Genomic DNA, 19,577 nt, shown 5'->3' on the forward strand with positions numbered 1-19,577 from the left:
CTTTAAGTCCCATAAGAAGTGAACCCTGGATACAGAGCCATGATTAAGCTTTAACACAAATTGGTGTGGCCTAAACCTTCATCTCAAAAAATTAATATTTCATTGTTCACTTTTATTTCCACAAAGTTCAAATATAAAGATAAATTATAAATGCTGCTATAGTTTAGGAATGCATTCTTATCAGGTAGAGTTTACCCCAAGGGAATGTTAATAATTTCCAAAATACTTAGTATCTAACTAAGTCATGACCTTGAAATAAAAAAGATCTGTTAAATCTGCTACATCTGAAACATTTATCAAAATGTAAATAATTGGGTGTGTCTAAATTAACATGTAAACATATTAATTACTCTGGTTGTAAATGATGTGATCTGCCTTATCTTTCAATATAATATTGAATTATTATTACATTTCTATCTTACATTTCCCATATGATAATGCTTCTTTTTGTTTTTCTTTCAATTAATGAGGAAAAGAAAGACACAAAAATGAAAAGATGCTCACCTAAAAGGCTAAAGAAGGTAGTCGGTCAAGTATAACAAAACACAAAAAGCAAGTCTAATCAGAGATCAGCTCTAAGTTTGGGTAATTTTGTGTTTTATCTGTTGTGAATCCATATTTTCACTTACATAAAATACAGAATACAGTGTAGAAGTTTTGAAAAAGGTGACCCACTTCAGAAATTATAAAGAGAGAACATTGGAAAATTTGACCCTTTCAAAAGTTTCTATATTAAATAAGATAAAAAAGAAAACAGTTAATTGGCAATAGGCATGTTGGTGTATCTGAAAAACTATGGCAACTGTTGGTGAGCTTAAAGTGATTCTTTTCTCCTGTGTGTAGATCTTACTAATTATGTAGAAAGCCATACTTCATTGTCTGGTTTCTACTCAAAGCAGACAACTGAGCTTTGAAAAGCCCAGGGATTTCAGTGGTTTTTATGTGCTGTTATGCTCTCCTTGTTTTGGATGGCAGCTCTGAAACAAAGGAGTCACACACATACACAAATAATACAGCTGTTTGGCGACTAACAACTTCAGGCAGAGCTCTCTTCATGATCAATCCGTTTCTGAAACAAGGGCCAAGAGATGCATCTTTCACACAATGTGTAGACCTACAATTTCACCTTTTGCTGGAAATCTGAAATAAAGCTATAAATCAAATATCAGAGAAACACAACAGGTTTAACAAATAAGTAACAATAGTGAAAGTAGAACCTAGTAACCTTAATTGTAAAGAAAAGAAAAGACATAAAAGTACCGAACACTATAGTTAAATTTTGGATGTCTATATTACAATTCATAGATAATAGAACAGGTAGCCAAGCAAAAGTGACATATAACACAATGAGATAAATGCAATACCATAGTACCACTGAGTGATGGTGGAATGGTATTCTTTTTCTAGAAAAGAGCCATAGAAAAACACGTTTGCTTTAAAAACAATACAGTACTAGCATAAAAAATATTGCATTGTAAATGAAAGAAAAAAAGTGGGCTGAAGATAATGAGGAATATTTACAAGGTAGATAACAATAATCAAACTTTGATAAAGAGAAAGTAAAATAGATATTACCCTATATTAAAAGTAGCTTTGAAGTTACTTGATCAATACTGTTTGATTATGGATAACTGACAAATGTAATTGCATGAACATATAATTCTTATTGTAATGATTTGATATAGGCTGTGAAAGAAATGTCACAATCAAATAATAAATCCATCATCTGCCTTGGCTCTTTTTTATAGTAAGAATGCTTAAAATCTATCCTCAGAAAGTATACAATACTGCATTATTCACTATCATCTACTTGAAAGCAGAATTCTATAGTTAAAATGAACAAATTTAAATTCATCATTGATTTGCTAAATTTCTATCTATGTAAAAATATTAAATTTAACTATGAAGATTAAAAAGCAACCCACAGTGACTTTTTATAAAACATAATTACCACAAAATGGTTTGCAAGATAGAATAAAAGTTTTTAGAAATAATCCAGGTCTGAATTTAATAGAATGCGGCATTCACTCAGAAGTCAGACAGTAACGAAGAGAGAAGCAAGTAAGTCACTGTCTAGGTTAATATCATTCTTCTTCTAAATTTCATTAGTAAATCTTATTCATTAATTGGGGGAAAATAGCCAAATAAACACCAAAACTATAAACTTTAATAATGTGTGTTTCTCCAAAGCTAATGGCTTATATTATCCAGGAATCTAAAATAAACTTTTGTTGTTTTGAGAAAAAGAGAGATATGTGTGAGAGAAGTGATCACAAACATATGTACTTTTATGACTAAAACTTGAATCTTTTTACTCGTTAACTCAAACTACCCTGACTTCTCATGTTTATGCAAAACAGATTTTTTTAAGAGAAAAAAGAAAGGTACCGTAACATCAGAGGAAATCATCAAAGAACTAGTGGCAACATCTTAAGGCTTTTATCAAAGTAGTAAGGGAATGCATTAAAGCAACAATATCTGAAGCTTACATGTGATGGGACTACTAAATTTAATAGTGTGTCTTATGAACATATGTGGATATAATGATTTTTCTGTAAGAATACCTCATTCTGAAGGACTTTTTTTCTCAGTAAGAGAACATCATTCTCTCAAGACAATTCAGGAGAAAAAAAACTGGCAATTTGTCATTAATAATAGATGTTTCACACTGTATAAACAGAAGACCAAAGTTTTTGAAAAACTATATGCACTCAAAGTGGAGGTTACACAAAGCAAGATTTGTGCATGAATGAAAAAAAATTATATGAAAATATTCCTTCCCAAATTCTTGCATTGTGAGCTGAAACATGAATTTTTAAAACTGAGCCATAGTAAATTAAGATTTAAATGAAAAAAGCTAAATTCTCATCTAAAATGTCTTACTAAGAAAACTGTTATCAAATTTGAAATGTCTACATTTATTAAAATAGTTTAAAAAAACCATATCTAAGGATGTTGATGGGGAATAGTGGAGGGTATGGCATTTTAATATTGTTTTCATGGAACCTTAACATTAACAGTATTATATATCATGATGCCAAGGTTTTTAAAGTCATTTTTAGTCTCAGAATAAAATGATTAAAAATAAATTCTAATTTTTTATTATAAATAATTTCTTTAAATAAAGATAGGAAAGGAAACCTGTGAATAAATGCATGTCTGTCTCTATTTTTTTTTTTAATTTGGGCCACATCCGATTATGCTTAGTGGTTATTCCTAGCTATGTGCTCAGAAATCGCTCCTGGCTTTGGGGACCATATGGGACGTCGCGGTCCATCCTGGGTCAGCCGAGTGCAAGGCAACAATATCATTGATGTGATTTAAGCTCAATTTCTGTATATATAGTGTATATTTAGTGTATATTAGATCATGAAATGAGCCAAACACTATTGAAATCCTTTATTCATGCTGTATAATCTATAGGTGGAATTATAATACTACAAAGATACTTCCTGGGTGTTATAAAAGGTACTCCTGTGTCGGGCCGGCAACGTGGTGCTAGAGATAAGGTGTCTGCCTTGCAAGCGCTAGCCAAGGGCGTCCCATATGGTCCCTCCAAGCCAAGGGCAATTTCTGAACGCTTAGCCAGGAGTAACCCCTGAGCATCAAACGGGTGTGGCCCAAAAAACAAAACAAAACAAAACAGAAAAAAGTACTCCTGTGAATGTGAACTCTAAGTAGTCAATTTTGAAACTTTCTACTACCACATAATGTCCATTTATGTTGAGTGAGAGAAATTTATTTGCCCACCACTCATCTGATAAAGGGATAATATGCAAGATGTATATGCCTTTGGTAGAACTTTACAAGAAAAAGTAATACAAAAGTGGTGAGAAGAGATGGACAGAAAATCTCTTATTCAAATAAGAAATACAAATGACCAAAGACACATTGAAAAATGCTTCATAAAGAAAATGAAAATCAAAACATCGAAATATCTCCTCACCCTAAATAAATTGATACTTACCAAAAAGAACAATCAGTATTGGTTGGCATAGTTGTAGGGGAGAAAAACAACCCTCATTCACTGCTAGTGGATATGTCAACTAGTCTAACTTTAGAAATTTAGCTTCCATACAACCCACAAATTTTGCATCTGGGAATATATCACCAATCACGCAAAAACAGAATGCAAAAAAGACATCTTCACTTCTTAAGTTCATTGCAACACTATTCACCATAGCTAAAATTTGTAAACAAACTAAATTCCCAAAAACCAACAACAGGTGACTTGATAAATAAGTTTTTATTCTTATATGCAATGGAATACTACATGGCTATAAGAAAAGATAAAGTCCTGCAATGTATGTGTGGGAAGAAGGGCACATGGATGGTCTGAAAAGGATCGTGTTGAACAAAATGAGTCAGAGGGAGAGGGATAAAGAAAATATATCTCATATATTAGACAAGAAGTAACATAGTAGGGAAACAACTGCTCAAAATCAATAGAAACCATAGCAGGTGAACTTGTCTCTAGTAAGAAGCTTGCCATTGGACAGTAGGTTGTGGGATATATATCAAATTACCATATTGCTATAAAAATTTAAAAAAATGGAAAAGAAAACTATTTATGCCATAAAGGCAGGCTGGAAGAGAAGAAGGGAAACTTGGGAAACTGGTGAAAAGACTTGGACACTGGTGACAGGATCAGAGGTTGGAACATTATATACCTAAAAATCAATTATGAATAACTATAATTTTGTAATTCATGGTAATTCATTATTAATCAATTAAAATATTTTAATGAAAATGCAGTCTATAGCCTCTAAATTTAATCGTCTAAATTCATGTCTGAAATTAGAATTCAATATTCCAATTGTGAAGTTAATAATAGAGAATAACAACGCACAAATTAACCTGGACCTCTGTACCACAAATAAAACTATAACTTGTCCTGAAGAAGACAGAAATGTATATTCTAAATTTCTTCTTTGTATACACTTTATCAGGGCAAGAACAAGTTTTATGAACATCTACAGAGAATAAAAATGTGATAAATTCTTTCTATATTAAAGATAATCATGAAAAATTATTTTTAACAAAGTTAAATGACTTTTTCTCTTAATTAGCACTAGCAGTATACTTACTTTCTTCTATTTTTTAAAATTAAAGCACAGTGATTTACAAAGATACTCATAGTTGAGTTTTAGACATAATATTACACTAATATTAGCACCAATCTTACCACCAGTGACAATTTCCCTCCACTAGTGTTTCCAAGTTACTTCCCCCTCCCAGACTGCCATCTTGACAGACACCTTTTTGAGTTTGTTAAAGTTTGGATCTCATGATTTCAGTATTGTTGAATTTTTCGTTTGAATATTTAGTTTATCCTTTTTTTAACACCACCAGTTTCTGAAACCCTTTGATCCCTAACCCCTGTTATTTCATATCTGTTTTCTCCCACTCGCCTCTATTTCTTTCCTTCTTCCTATCCTCTGGAACAGAGTGAACTAGGCATTTTCTCTTTAAACTATTGTATTCTCTTATATTGTCATTCTAAGTACCACATAATTGTGATATCATCCTATGTTCATCCTTCTCCTAGCTTACTTTATTTAACACGATATTTTCTAGTTCCATCCATGTTGCAGCAAATTACATGATTGTATTATTTCTTATAGTTGTGTATGTTCTATTGCGTGTGTGTGTATATATACATACATACATACATATCTTCATGATTTAGTCATCATCAGTCATTGGACATGTAGGTTGATTCCCATCTTAGCTATTGTACTGAATGTTGAAATAAATAAGCATGTGCATCTGTCCTTATAAATGAATGTTTTTTGGTTTGGGGCATAGATACCGAACATATGTACTCAATTGAATTGCTCTGTCATATGGCAGCTCAATTCTGAATTTATTGAGAAATTTTCGTACTATTTTCCATAGAGATTGGACCAGAAAAAAATTCCAACCAGCAGTAGAATTGAGCTCCTTTTTCATCATTACCTGCCAATACAGATTGTTCCCAGTACTTGTGATATACTTTATGCCATTCTCACTGGTATAAAATGATATCTCATTACCACTTTGATTTCCTTATTGATTAGCTATTATGAGTATTTTTATGTAGCTGACTAACAATATACTTCTTAATGTTCAAAATAAAATTCTAAACATGAGACTAACTTCAAGCATATGACAGTACCTGATGTACCAAGGTAGAATTTGCAGTTGCATTTGAAAAACACAAAATGTTTGAGCCTTGCTTTGAAAAAAATGCAAAACAATTGACTGAATACAACATATATCTAAGAAACACACTTGAATTAAGGAAATTCCAAACTTTTACACAAATGTATTTCCATCCAGTAGAAATATCTACCTTAGTGAGACCGAATTATGTTTTCTAGGTAATCACAGAGGATAAATATAAACAAACTAGTATCTAAATTTCATCACATCCCAATGTAAATATAGTGTCACCTAAAATTTATACTCAATAATATAATAGAGCTACTACTATGTTCATTCAATATAGGTATCAAAAACAAAATAATTGGGCTCATAGGAATTTGAAAAGTATCTTTTACTTATATTATGCCATAATTTCAAAGAAGGTAAGACACTTTTAGTTAAATCACCATTGTTCCCTCTACTACAAAAGCATGTACAAAATGTAAGTGGTATTTTAATTCTCTATTAACTAAATTAAATAGTTTATTGTTTATAGTCAATTTTCTATTGACTAAATTAAATTAAATTTAAGACATTTATCATTGATTATATCTCCCATACTTAAATCTATTTTAATTTTGTTCTATTTTGTTCCAGAAATAAGCATCTACAAAAATTAATTAGCAACATATATGTGGCAAAATTATGAGATTCACTTTTTTAAAATTGTAAAAACCACCCGATATGCATAGATCATATGCACAACCACAATGAAGATAAGCTATAATATAATCCTTTGAATTTATGTCTAAAAATTTTTAAGCAGGGGTCCTCAAACTTTGTAAACAGGGGGCCAGTTCACTGTCCTTCAGACTGTTGGAGGGCCAGATTATAGTAAAAACAAAAATTATGAACAAATTTCTATGCGCACTGCATATATCTTATTTAGAAGTGAAGAAACAAAATGGGAATAAATACATTATGTGGCCCACGAGCCATAGTTTGAGGACTATTGCTCTAAAGCAACACAAATATAAAAAAATGAACATTCCTATCAGGAGGAATTTTAGATGCTAAAACTTAGGCATAATATTCAAACTCAATGTCACCAGAGGTAAGATTAAGGTTCAAAAAATCAGGTTTATGCTGAATTTTTACCATTCATAGCATTACTTTTGATTTATTTTTGTGACCCTCTCCAACAAAAATTATATGAGCATTATGAAAAACATTGTTTTATAGAACTGGCTTAGATACTATATTTTTCATTTCTGTAAACCTGATGACTTTCAAACCCTGAGCACATATATTCAAGTGCATGTGTAATTTTATCTCCATGCTCTATATAGCATAATCTAGAGAAAAACAAACAAAAAAGAGCAGTTTTAAAAATAATAAAAATAACTTTAAACTACTTTTATTTTAATTCTCCTCTCAAATTTTTGATAGGTGGTATTTGCTGTCACCTACTTTGCCATATTATAAGCAAAGAAATGGATAAATTATCTATTCTTTGTGCCATCATGCAGTGTAAAAGGGAGAAACAAGGCCATATCATGAAGAACTTTTAGAATAGTATTGTAAACTCTTGAAACTCTATAATCTGCTGAAGAAATTAGCCATCTGTCTTTGTACATGCTACCTTTCAGATACTTATTAGACATTCTAATGCAAACAGAAATCAAGGAGCTGCAGAGCACAGATAGAGTTTTGCTTAAAGATGTCACACCAGGAGTCCATTTGGACTGAAAGAGTTAAGCCATACATATATTGTAAAAAAAAGACTAGAAAAACTCCTGAGAAGTTTTGGAAGCTCTCTTCTTATGGCTTATAGCTCCTCTGCAAAGTAGTTTGAGTGGTAAGAAATGATGGGGGTAGAGGAGAAGTTTTGAAATGACAGTGAGATGCATCTTTGATTTGTAAATAGATATTTAGAGTTAGGCTGTCAAGTTGAAATTCAGTTACTGATTAATGTAAGGTCAGGGGGGCAATGGTGCAGAGTCTATATATAGTGCTTGTCTTACATTTACAATGGTTTGATGGAATGTAGGTCTCAGAAGAATACAAGGAAACATATTGGAATGCTGAATCTTCAATAATATAAGAAATGTTAGCCAACTAACAAAGCAGTAGAATTCTTGAAATTAAAGATTATAAAGGAGGAGCATATACCTAAATTATGAGTTCAAGAATATAATCATGAAACAAGGTGATTAACATAATAGTCTCCAAGATGCCTGGAGAAAAAGATATCAAAGAAATAAGAGATCATAGTACTGGAAATACCGGCATCAGTATAGAAATCACCAAGACAAAACCAATATTTTGGAGAATGACACAGACCCAGATCAAAAAGTTAATGAAATTAAGACACCTGGCACTCAGATATGACTAATATACTGTTATCCAAGTCGGCAAATAAAAATAAAGGTTGCCCTGCACTTAAAATGATATATAAATATAAAATTTACATATATATATGTAAATTAAATTATATATATTTACAAATTTATAATCATTCATTTATAATTTATATATATATATATATATTCATTTATAATTTATAAATTATATATATTTACATATATATATATATATTTACATATATATTTTATATAAATATAAAATATAGTAAAAAGTATATAACTATTATCTATAAATGTCTTGGTTTTAGTGCATTAGGTTTCAAATATTATGTGGAAAATACATCTACAAAATATATGCATTGTCTATGTGCAATTTAAATGCGGCATAGTGTGTTTTCTCTGGAAATACTACCAATGGAATAAGCATCTGAATTTAGAATTGTCATATTCACTGCTTGAGTTCTTAAACTTGGTACAATATATTTTTGTCACTAATTTAAGCAAATAAAGAGATGAATAAGTCTTACCAAATCTAAATTATACTGCGGTTTGTTAAATTAGAGTAAATGTCTTTCTTGATCTTATTATATTCATATGAATTCATAAATGCATATGGCATTTTATGAAAGCAAAAGTATTTTAAAAGCATAAACTGTGAGCTAAAAATTTTATCACTGGTTATATGTGTAATAAGATCTCAATGGGCAGGTTTCCTGATCATTTCTGTTGTTAATTCAGTTTAGCGAGTAAGTCCAATTATGATGACAAGAAAATAGCTATGCATTATCACAAATCATCTTTCATCTTTGACATGAATGGGAAAAGATTCCTCTTAGTAATTCCATCGTTATATTTAAAACAAATTTAGCATTGTGTTTGAAGTTATGCTTTTAAAAGCAATAGGCCCCACAGTTTGGACTCAATGCTATAGTAATGTCTGTCATTAAAATGTGGGGTTTTTTTCCTTTCTCCACTGCCATTTCATCCTATTTTATCTTCAATTTAAATTCTTTTAAAATAATGTAGATAAAATCAGAAAAATAGCACTAAATATAAATATATATTAAAAGGGATAAAAACACTTTAAATAAATTAAACAAATATTTTCTAATTATTTTATAAGTTACTAGGACTCTGTTTTTAGATCAGAGTCCTTTATGAGAATCCTAAGTAGCATAGAAAACATTCATAGGTCATTTACTGTAAAATATTTTAAATACATTTTTAGAGTTCAAACATTTAAATGATCATTTATATAATGTTGATTTTTTTCAGTTTTAAATATAACGTACCAATGATTTTACATTTTGAAATTTGTAGTCTTGTTTTAAAAAAGAAAATAAATAATAAATTAAAAACTTAAAATGTGACAAGTTTAACAACACAAATCTTTTTAAGAATCCTTAACCACATTGCTATTTCTGTGATCTTTTATTGCAATAATCAATATTCTTAGATACATCATAGTTCATTTTTACTGATGAACAGTTATTAAATATCATTTTAAATTAAATATTGTTTTAAAAGCATAAACTGAATATTATGGCAACTGATAAAGACACTAAGAGGGAGGGAGGGAGGGAGGGAGGGAGGGAGGGAGGGAGGGAGAGAGGGAGGGAGGGAGGGAGGGAGAGAGGGAGGGAGGGAGGAAGGAAGGAAGGAAGAAAGGAAGGAAGGAAGGAAGGAAGGAAGGAAGGAAGGAAGGAAGGAAGGAAGGAAGGAAGGAAGGAAGGAAGGAAGGAAGGAAGGAAGGAAGGAAGGAAGGAAGGAAGGAAGGAAGGAAGGAAGGAAGGAAGGAAGGAAGGAAGGAAGGAAGGAAGGAAGGAAGGAAGGAAAATTTAGTATTAGGTCAAATAGATAGTCCAGTGGATAAAGGGCTTGACTTCCATACAGCTATCCATGGTCCATCCCTGACATTACATTTGGTTTCTTGAACATTAGAGCCAGGCAGCTGACAGCACACATATGGTCCTGCATGTACTAAAGTGTCCCCTGATTATAGAGCCATAAATAATGCTTGAGTATAGCCAGATGTGACCCAAAAACCAAAGCAAAAGAAAAAAAATATTTAATAATTATCACCATAAAAACCAGTGTTATCTAAATTAAAATTTTAGTGACAAAATTTAAAGATTCTCCTATAACAAAATTCGGAACATTTTAGATATATCTATTGTGCAATTCAAATCAAGTTTAACAATATGACTGCCCTTAATACTTTTATTAGAGAAGCATAATTTGATTCAAAATTTATTTTATTCAAAAGTATATATATACATATAAAATAGTAAGACACAAAGAATATATACAAATCTCCAATAAGAATGTAGCTAAGTCACACTCAAATAACACAGTGAAGTTAGCTTAAAACATTCCTCTCTCCTGTCAACCTGGACATAATCTATATTCTCAGCACAGAGTGATTAAAGAGGATAAAATGACAAGACTGAAATGATGAAAATACATGCATTTACATTTTAAGCTATTTTACTTGGTTACCATATGAAGAGAGGAATGTTTAAAGTATTTTGATGATCAACCAAGTTAATATCTTTCTTATAAATGATAAAAGTAAAATGGATACCCAACGAAAAGAAAATTTCTCCCAGCACAAAAAAGTTTTTAAAAATTACTTTTAAAGTTTATCGATTCTTTGAAAGTTAAGTTTGGCCCAACAGCTATGACATAATGATATTCTATATATCAAATGAAATTAATACAAGATGAGATGACTCTTTCATCACAGCAGGATAAAGTGAAAAAAAAAAAAAGAAACCTGAATATGTATCAAGGTATTAGGTATTTAAAGGGCAATTCGGGTATGTAGAAATACAGAAATATTTATCTTGAACTGAGATTTTAATATATAATATAACCAAATGTATTTTTAAGAAAGGGCTTATTTAACACTACAAAATTGAAAAATATATCCTTTCTTTTACTAAAAGAAATATTTAATTAGACATAAAGACATTTCTTAAGTCTATATTAATACTGTAAAAGGTATAGTAAAATTGTGCAGCTGTCAGGTAATAGACAACTCTCATTTTAAATAATTTATGAGTGCTAATAAACTCCTATTAATGTGCCTTGATTTCCTCAAGCTTAAATATCATATGTGAAATCAGAAATCCATATTGAATTATGTTAAATATGGCACTTTTTTTTTTTTTTGGTTTTTGGGTCACACCCGGCGGTGCTCAGGGGTTACTCCTGCCTGTCTGCTCAGAAATAGCTCCTGGCAGGCACGGGGGACCATATGGGACACCGGGATTCGAACCAATCACCTTTGGTCCTGGATCTGCTGCTTGCAAGGCAAACACCACTGTGCTATCTCTCCGGGCCCTAATATGGCACCTTTTTACTAAAATACATAGTTTATAATTACTATTAAGCTAGTATATGTATCTTTCAATACAAAAATATATAGAAGACGCTAAATTAATTGTTCATTCTTAATCAAAGATAATCCTCTGTTCTACTTTTAATATAAATCAAAAAAGCTATACAACTGCATAGATTATTACATTTACAAAATAAACTGATTTTGAAGACAATAAGAAATATTTTTAAAATCATATAAAAAGGTGATGCAAGTTTGACATCCAATGTCCTGTGTCCCCAACACCACCAGTAGTGAATCTTGAATGCAGCACAAGAGTAAGCCCTAAGCACCATCATGTACGACCCCAGAAACAAATATAAAAAAAAGGAAAACAAAAAACAAATGAGCTCATTAAACACTGTAAGGTTTGTCATAAATCTCTAAATAATTTTAAATGTCTGTGACAGTTGAAAATTTTAAATTTTTGAGGTTTGATATTCTCAAATGAATACATACATTCAATGATATATCCCTACCAAAGTAATTCTTGTATGCAGCTTTTGCAAAATTTTTTTAAAATTCTTAAAATTTAGGGGCCAGAGTGGTAGCACAGTGGTAGTGCATTTGCCTTGCATGCGGCTGACCTCGGATGGACTCGGGTTTGATCCCTGGTATCCCACATGGTCCCTTAAGCCAGGAGCAATTTCTGAGCACAGAGCCAGGAGTAATCCCCAAGCACCACTGGGTGTGACTCAAAAAAAAAAAAACCCAAAAAATCTTAAAATTCATATGGAACATAATCTACAAGAATAGCCAAAATCTTGAAAATAATAGGAGCTAAGTTACAAGGCTAAATTTACAGTTTTAAACTGTATTTTTTAAAAAGGTGCAGGGTAGTACTGACCAAGGAAAGATATAGATCAGACAAATTTAATTTAGAGTTCAAAAATAAACCATTATATTCTATTATTTTTTACAAATAAAATCTAAATCTAATACATTTAGATGTTCCATAATAGTAGAAATTACTTTTCAACAAAAAGATATCAAGATAAATGGAAATCCATTTAAAAGAATGAAACTGAACTCTGTTCCTCACATCAAATAGAAAATTTACCACCACAACCCCCTCCTCAAAATGGATCAGAGAGCTCAACTAACAAAATAAAACAGTAAAATTTCTAAATTAAAATAAAATCTCTGCAGCCTTGATATAAGCTATGGTGTCTTAGACATTGCAATCAAAGCACAGTGACAAAAGAAAAATATATATTAACTACCTCCAATTATTTTAATTTTTTAAAATATAATTAAAGTGAAAAGACAATCTATATAGAAAGTTAATATGTACAAATCATATACCTGACAAGAAACTTTTATTCAAAAATAAATAAAATAGTCTTATAACTTAACAGTGATAATACATCTTAATGGATAAATATATGAATATACATTTCTCTAATTAGATCAAAAATATGGTAAACATAAGAAAACGAAGAGGCTGGAGCAATAGCACAGAAGTAGGGCATTTGCTTTGCACAAAGCCAAACCAATTCGATCTCCAGCATCCTATATGGTCGCCTGACCCTGTCAGGAGTACTTGCTGAATGCAGAGCCAGGAGTAATCCCTGAGCGCTGCCAGGTGTGGCTAAAAAAATAATAATAAATGTATATCAAAATCACATGATGACTATAACAAAAAGAAGATAGATTTCTATTAGGATATGAAGAAATAAGAACTTTCATACATTTCTAGTGAGAACAGGAAATAGTGCAACAATGGGAAAAACAACTCAGCAGGTCCTTAAGTGATAAACATAATTATGTGAACACAAGAGATAATTCAGTGATCCACAACCAGGTTTTTCATGCAAGCAATTCAAGTTAGGTAACATTACAGTGATTGCACTGTTTTGAAATGAAGAAAATATGGATCAATTGTTAATAGGTAATTGTTAGTGGGTTAATAGGGATCTCTTAAGAAAAGGGGTGGCAGAGGGGTGATATTAAAAACATACTAAAGTTCAACTGTGGAGATAATTGTACATCTATGTCCATATCCAAAAACATTCCATGATGCACTTCAAGAGCTGTCATGAATAGTTTATGAACTATATATCAATGACGCTACTTACAAAATTTTCATTTCAGACTGGAAAAGAACTTTACACTGTGGAACACATACTTTCCATGCAAAAGACCTAGCATTGATCCCTGCTTCAGCATGATAGCCTGAGTACCACTGTGAACAACCCCTGAGCACAAACTTGGGAGTAATCCCTAAGCACTACAAGATATGGCTAAAACACACACACACACAAAACACAAATAGTATGCATATAATGTCAATCTCATTTTCTTTCCACAAATAAACAACATATCTACAATGTTACAAACACCCTAAATAAAATTTTAATGTTCTCTACATCAAAATGTTTATCAGGCAGTATCAAATATTGTGAAATGTCTCACAGAAATCTGAATAACTAACCTTACTATTATCCTGGCTCACTGCTCCTGCCTCAGTTTAACAGGTCAGACAGTTTAATAGTTACTGGTTTCCATTTCCTCCAGGCAAGTTATGCACTACCCATAAACTTGTTTTCCTAAACTACATACTCAGGTATTGTAAAGTTTCCCCAGCACTCCTACAGTTATGTCTAAAATATTTTAATATTAATATAAAGTATTACTTAACCTTATGTTAGCTTAATATCTCTGAAGTTTTCTAACTAGTACATAGAACTCAAAGTAATCTATTAAGTAAACCAATTTACTACTACTTGAGAAAACTATGCCTGGTAACTTCCCATAATACATTGCTGTCACCATTCTCTTTTCCTGCCAAATTTTAATGTTTATATCTTTCTCAAAATCCAAAGTCAAATGACTTCTTTTCTATGAAATATTCTAGGAAATTAGTCAAGCATGTGTAGTAATTACATCTTTCTTATTTGTAAAAACTTATTTCATATCTTTAGTATAGTATTGAACACTATTGTAGCAAGATTTTTTTCACATATGTGTCTCCTCCTGTTTTGTGTGTGGTTTTAGGAGTATGCTCTGACACATTGTTTTTTGTTTTCCAGTCCATCGATTACAATATCAGGACATGACTACTATTTATTAAAGGATAAAGTGTGTATAGAAAATAATGAATCTATTTACATGCATATTTGTTTCAGGACAAAAAGAGATCTTGAACATTGAAAAGCAAATCCTTTAAAGTCTCACTTCTACATGTACTACTTAATTTAAGTTTAGCACAGCATAATAGGGCTTTTTATAGCTTCACTTAATAAACTGAAGCCAGTATCTTTTTCCTAGCTACTCTTAGAAATATGAACTCATATTTCCAAAAGCTGTCAGGCTCATCAAATATTTGATCAATCACATATAATAGTGGATAATTTATTAAGCAGAGTGGAAAAGTGTTTCTGTTAAGTACATGAAAATATTACAAGTTTTTAAGGCTCAGCACCAAGTGTATTAATTAGTTTAAGGCACAGTATTTACAATTTTATTATAAGTACTTTCTAAATTTGAAATTGCCTATAATGGTATGATAATGCAATTTTATAACCACAAGCTAACTTCTTCAAAGACTTTGGAATAATTAGCAAAGGAGGATATTTTTCTAGCATCCAATTGTAAAAATTCACCATGTCTACATAATGACCACTCAAATAATAAGGCATAAATCTTGAAGTATTTTCATAACTGTTATAATGCCATTTGTTATTCAAACATATTCATATGTAAGACAAATTTAGTCTACTAAATTAGAAAAAGTGAGATCTTACCTACTCAGAAATTTCTCAGCAAACTTTTTACTTTTTATACGTGATATAAATTAATAATCAAAGACAATCAATGTACAAACTAATTTTCAAAAGCTACTGTTACATGTTTGAAGTTACAGAACATGATTTTTTTTCCATGTCATATACCACCAATCTCCTATTTTTGTTGTAACAACACAAGGACAAATAAACCTTTCATCACAGCCTCAAGCATCTTTTAAGTGGAAATATACATACCTGTCCACACCAACCATATTTCAGCATTGTAGAGCAGAAGAATATAAAGTTTTCAAGATTCTGAATATGTGTATAAAAGCTACTGTTAGTGCATTCAGAATGAATATGCTATTTTTCTTTTCAAAGAGTGGTTAACAACTTCTGTGCTAACCATCAACACTGGCATAATCCAAGCTTTGTTGTAATGTTGTGTTCTTATAACTAAAAACCTGTTGATAATGAACCTGAACCCATTATTTTGAGTCAATGAAATGAAAGAAATAGGGCAAAGAATGAAAGCCACAGGGCCAATTATGAGCATTCTTTGATGTATTACTTGTTAGCATCCACCATATCACTTGGTGTCTTTGTCCTGATCCCCTCTGTTACTCATTAATTATTCTGGAAGGGTTAAAGTTCAGAGAGCTAATTGCATAAACCTTCTTTCTTGGTAGGGATTCTCCCTACTCTGACACTTTCCCCAACTGTGCCCAGTCACCTTGTATTATGCCAATTAACCCAATTCTTGGCATTTTTTGCTTGGCTTTCCAATATTTTAAGCCTTGCCCCTAAAAAAATGTTCACTGAATTGCTATAGTATAAATCAAGACTACTTTGTTTTGATTAAAATAAAAGATTTGATTAAAATTTATTTCAAGTTATAATCTTCCTCAACTTTTAACTTCTTTAGTACTGAATAGTTTTAAAACATTACTTATAACAAATACATTTAAGTAACCAACTGCTGAACATTTAGCAATAACAAATTATTTTATTATTGTTTTAATTTATTTATGTTTTTATTTTATTTTTATTTATTTATTTTATTTGTGTTATTATTTTATTAACCCTCCAACTAAATTATATAGCCTATTTTATATGTACAACATTTTACATATGTAATTCAAAATATAAATTAAGAAGATTCAGTTTTTATATGGCACATGGTAAAAAGCTGGCACAATGCATAAACTAACCCTAATATTATAAGTTTATTTATATAAATAAACAGATGAATAAACAGTTTCTGGAAAATTTCTGTTTTGACCATTATGATAAATCTTAAAATTCCATAACTAAAGAAGCACACCTTGTGATGATGCTCTGTATCTATCAGGCAATCTTGCCTTATTTTGTTTTTATTTTATTGAAACCATTGAGCTCTACAAAGTTCTTCATAATTGGATTTTATATTCACAATGAATCGGGGCCATTCCCACCACCAGTGTCAACATCCCTCCACCAATAAATCCAGAGTGCATCCTATATCACCACTCTTTGCCCCCTGTCCTGCCAATATAACAGGCCCATTTAAATTTAGATTGTTAAAATCTAGGTCTCTTGATTCTATTGTTTTTGACTTTGGCATGGATATGTAGTTCTGTCCTTATTTTCTCCGCACCAATGCATCTGAGGCCACTTTATGCCTTATTTTAAAAGTGCTTTTCGAAATCTTAGAAATCCATTGTGTTTTATTTATTTCAGTTTTTGTAAATAAATCAATCATTTTCAGTTATTCACTAAGTATTTGATTTCTTTTTTGTCATTTCATTTACTTTGATTTATTAGTATTTATCAAGGAGCTGCTACCAGTCAAATATGTGTTGCTGGCTGCTGTGAAGAAAGTATAAATCTGTCAAACAGTGTCTCTAACCTCATACAAGTTTAGACAAAAAGTATAATCAAAAGATCAAATGATAAACAAATACAAATATAAATATAATTAACAGACTAACTTGATGGTAGTCCATTAATAAACAGGATCATTCACTAGAGGAATGAAAAGGATCCAAGCATGCAAATAACTAGGAAGAGGGAACAGCATATGCAAAAGCTCCTCATTACCAGTAAGCATGCTGGGTTTGGGTACTGAATTAAAGTCAATTTGCTATGGAACAAGAGGGAAAAGAATGGCCTGGGACTAGATTAAGAAGAGAGTAAGGAAGCAGATCATGTTTGGTGTTTTAGACTATAAAACAGTGATATTTTATTTAAGTAACAATGCATATGATGTGATTGATTTTTTGTACTACTGGGAAGAATACGTCAAAGAATTTTTAAACTGAGTAAAGTCATGAATCCTTTTAAAGTAGAAACTCCATAAACCTTCTTATTTCTGTGCAGGAGTGAGAGTTGATGAATGAGCAAGGAAGCATGTGTGTGTGAGAGAGAGACAGAGAGAAAGAGAGAGAGAGCCCTTACATGCCCTAAACTTTATTATACATATAGTTTGACCGGTTCATAATATTAGCTATATTGGTTAATCTGCACTAAACAGAGAATGAATATCACATTTCACATAGCAACCCTGTCAAAGCAAAATAAATCACAAACTTGAAGGTTATTGTACAATGCATGACTGTAACTGTATGATTGTAAAGTTTAATCCTGAATTTTATCTGTGAAAAAAACTTACTAATAACCTTATAACCACTGTGTTTGAATAAAAATAAACAGATATACTTTAAAATATCACCAACTTCCTCATTTAAATTAAAATCATGTTTAAAAATCCAAAGTATACAATTATTTAATAAGATATATTAAGTTTGTTTATATATTTCATTAAACGTCATAAAAAAAATCTAAACCCAAGATGAAACAAAAGTTATTACCTCTGGAGAAATGGAAAAACCAATTCAAAGATATTTTGATGTCACCTTAAAAGAGATGCAATCTAGACTTAAACTAGAAATATAAAACATATCAAACATATTAGATTAATTAATTAGCATATTATAAATTACAGAAGTTTTTCAGATTGACATTTTGATAAAGCTAACACAAAAATAACCACCCCTGGTTCCAAAGATATTAAACATATCTTTTTAATCTCTTTCATAAGACACTTTAACTTTAACATAAGATGGCAAAAATAGTTCCATGAATTAATTAACTCTTACATAACATCTGCAAAAATATATCTCTCAGATCTTGCCTATTCCTCATTTTTAGAATGCCAATTATCTCTTTTAAAATTAGTTTCTTGCATTCATGATTTATTTAGATATCTAGCAATTTTCCTAATAAATATTAAAGGTAAAAGTGAGTTATTTTTAATATTTTCATTCTATTTTTCTTTCTTAACTCATAATTTCTTACTTGAAGCAAAACAGGGTACTAAAAATTGATGGTAATAACCCTTCCCCAGAATTCAAAGAATTTATTTACTTTCTTGAAATGGCAATACCCTAAATATCAAATTTAAAATCAGAGATTTTGAAAAAGACCCATGTCAGTGGCCATTCCATGGTGCTTGCCAACCTTTTTTTTTAAGAACTTAAAGTTTCTATAGAATTACATTTTACTTTGTTTCCAAAATTGCAATGCTATAAGACATTATATTCCCCCCCAATGTAATGTTAGCAAATATAAAGTCAAATTTGAATAATTTTGAGTAGATTGCTGCTTATATTCTACAAGAATGCTTTTCCTAAATTCAATAAAAAAGAAAGTAAAATGTTCTGTCAAATTATGTTTTTAAACTTCTCTCCCCTAATTGTGAGTTACTAATACACTGCTTATGTTGAAGAAGTGGAAATTATGATTATGCAATTTTTATTCCCACATTGGCATCTCAGGTATCAGAAGATCATTCTTCCAAAACATTCACTTTTAAATCTATTGATGACATAGTTCTGAGTCTGCCTAGGTCAAGACCTAAGATAGAAACAATAGGGACACATGACATATAGATATATGCATATTATATAAAATTTATATAATGTTCATATGTATTGC

The 19,577-nt window shown here is 30.8% G+C and overlaps 1 protein-coding gene across 1 annotated transcript in view; it reads left to right on the plus strand.

The window, feature by feature from the left end:
- Positions 1 to 19,577, plus strand: part of MET (MET proto-oncogene, receptor tyrosine kinase) — an 811,679-nt gene that overhangs the window by 45,760 nt on the left and 746,342 nt on the right. The window lies entirely within an intron of this gene.

The sequence above is a fragment of the Suncus etruscus genome, chromosome 1 (assembly GCF_024139225.1).
Source record: "Suncus etruscus isolate mSunEtr1 chromosome 1, mSunEtr1.pri.cur, whole genome shotgun sequence".
NCBI lineage: Eukaryota > Metazoa > Chordata > Mammalia > Eulipotyphla > Soricidae > Suncus > Suncus etruscus.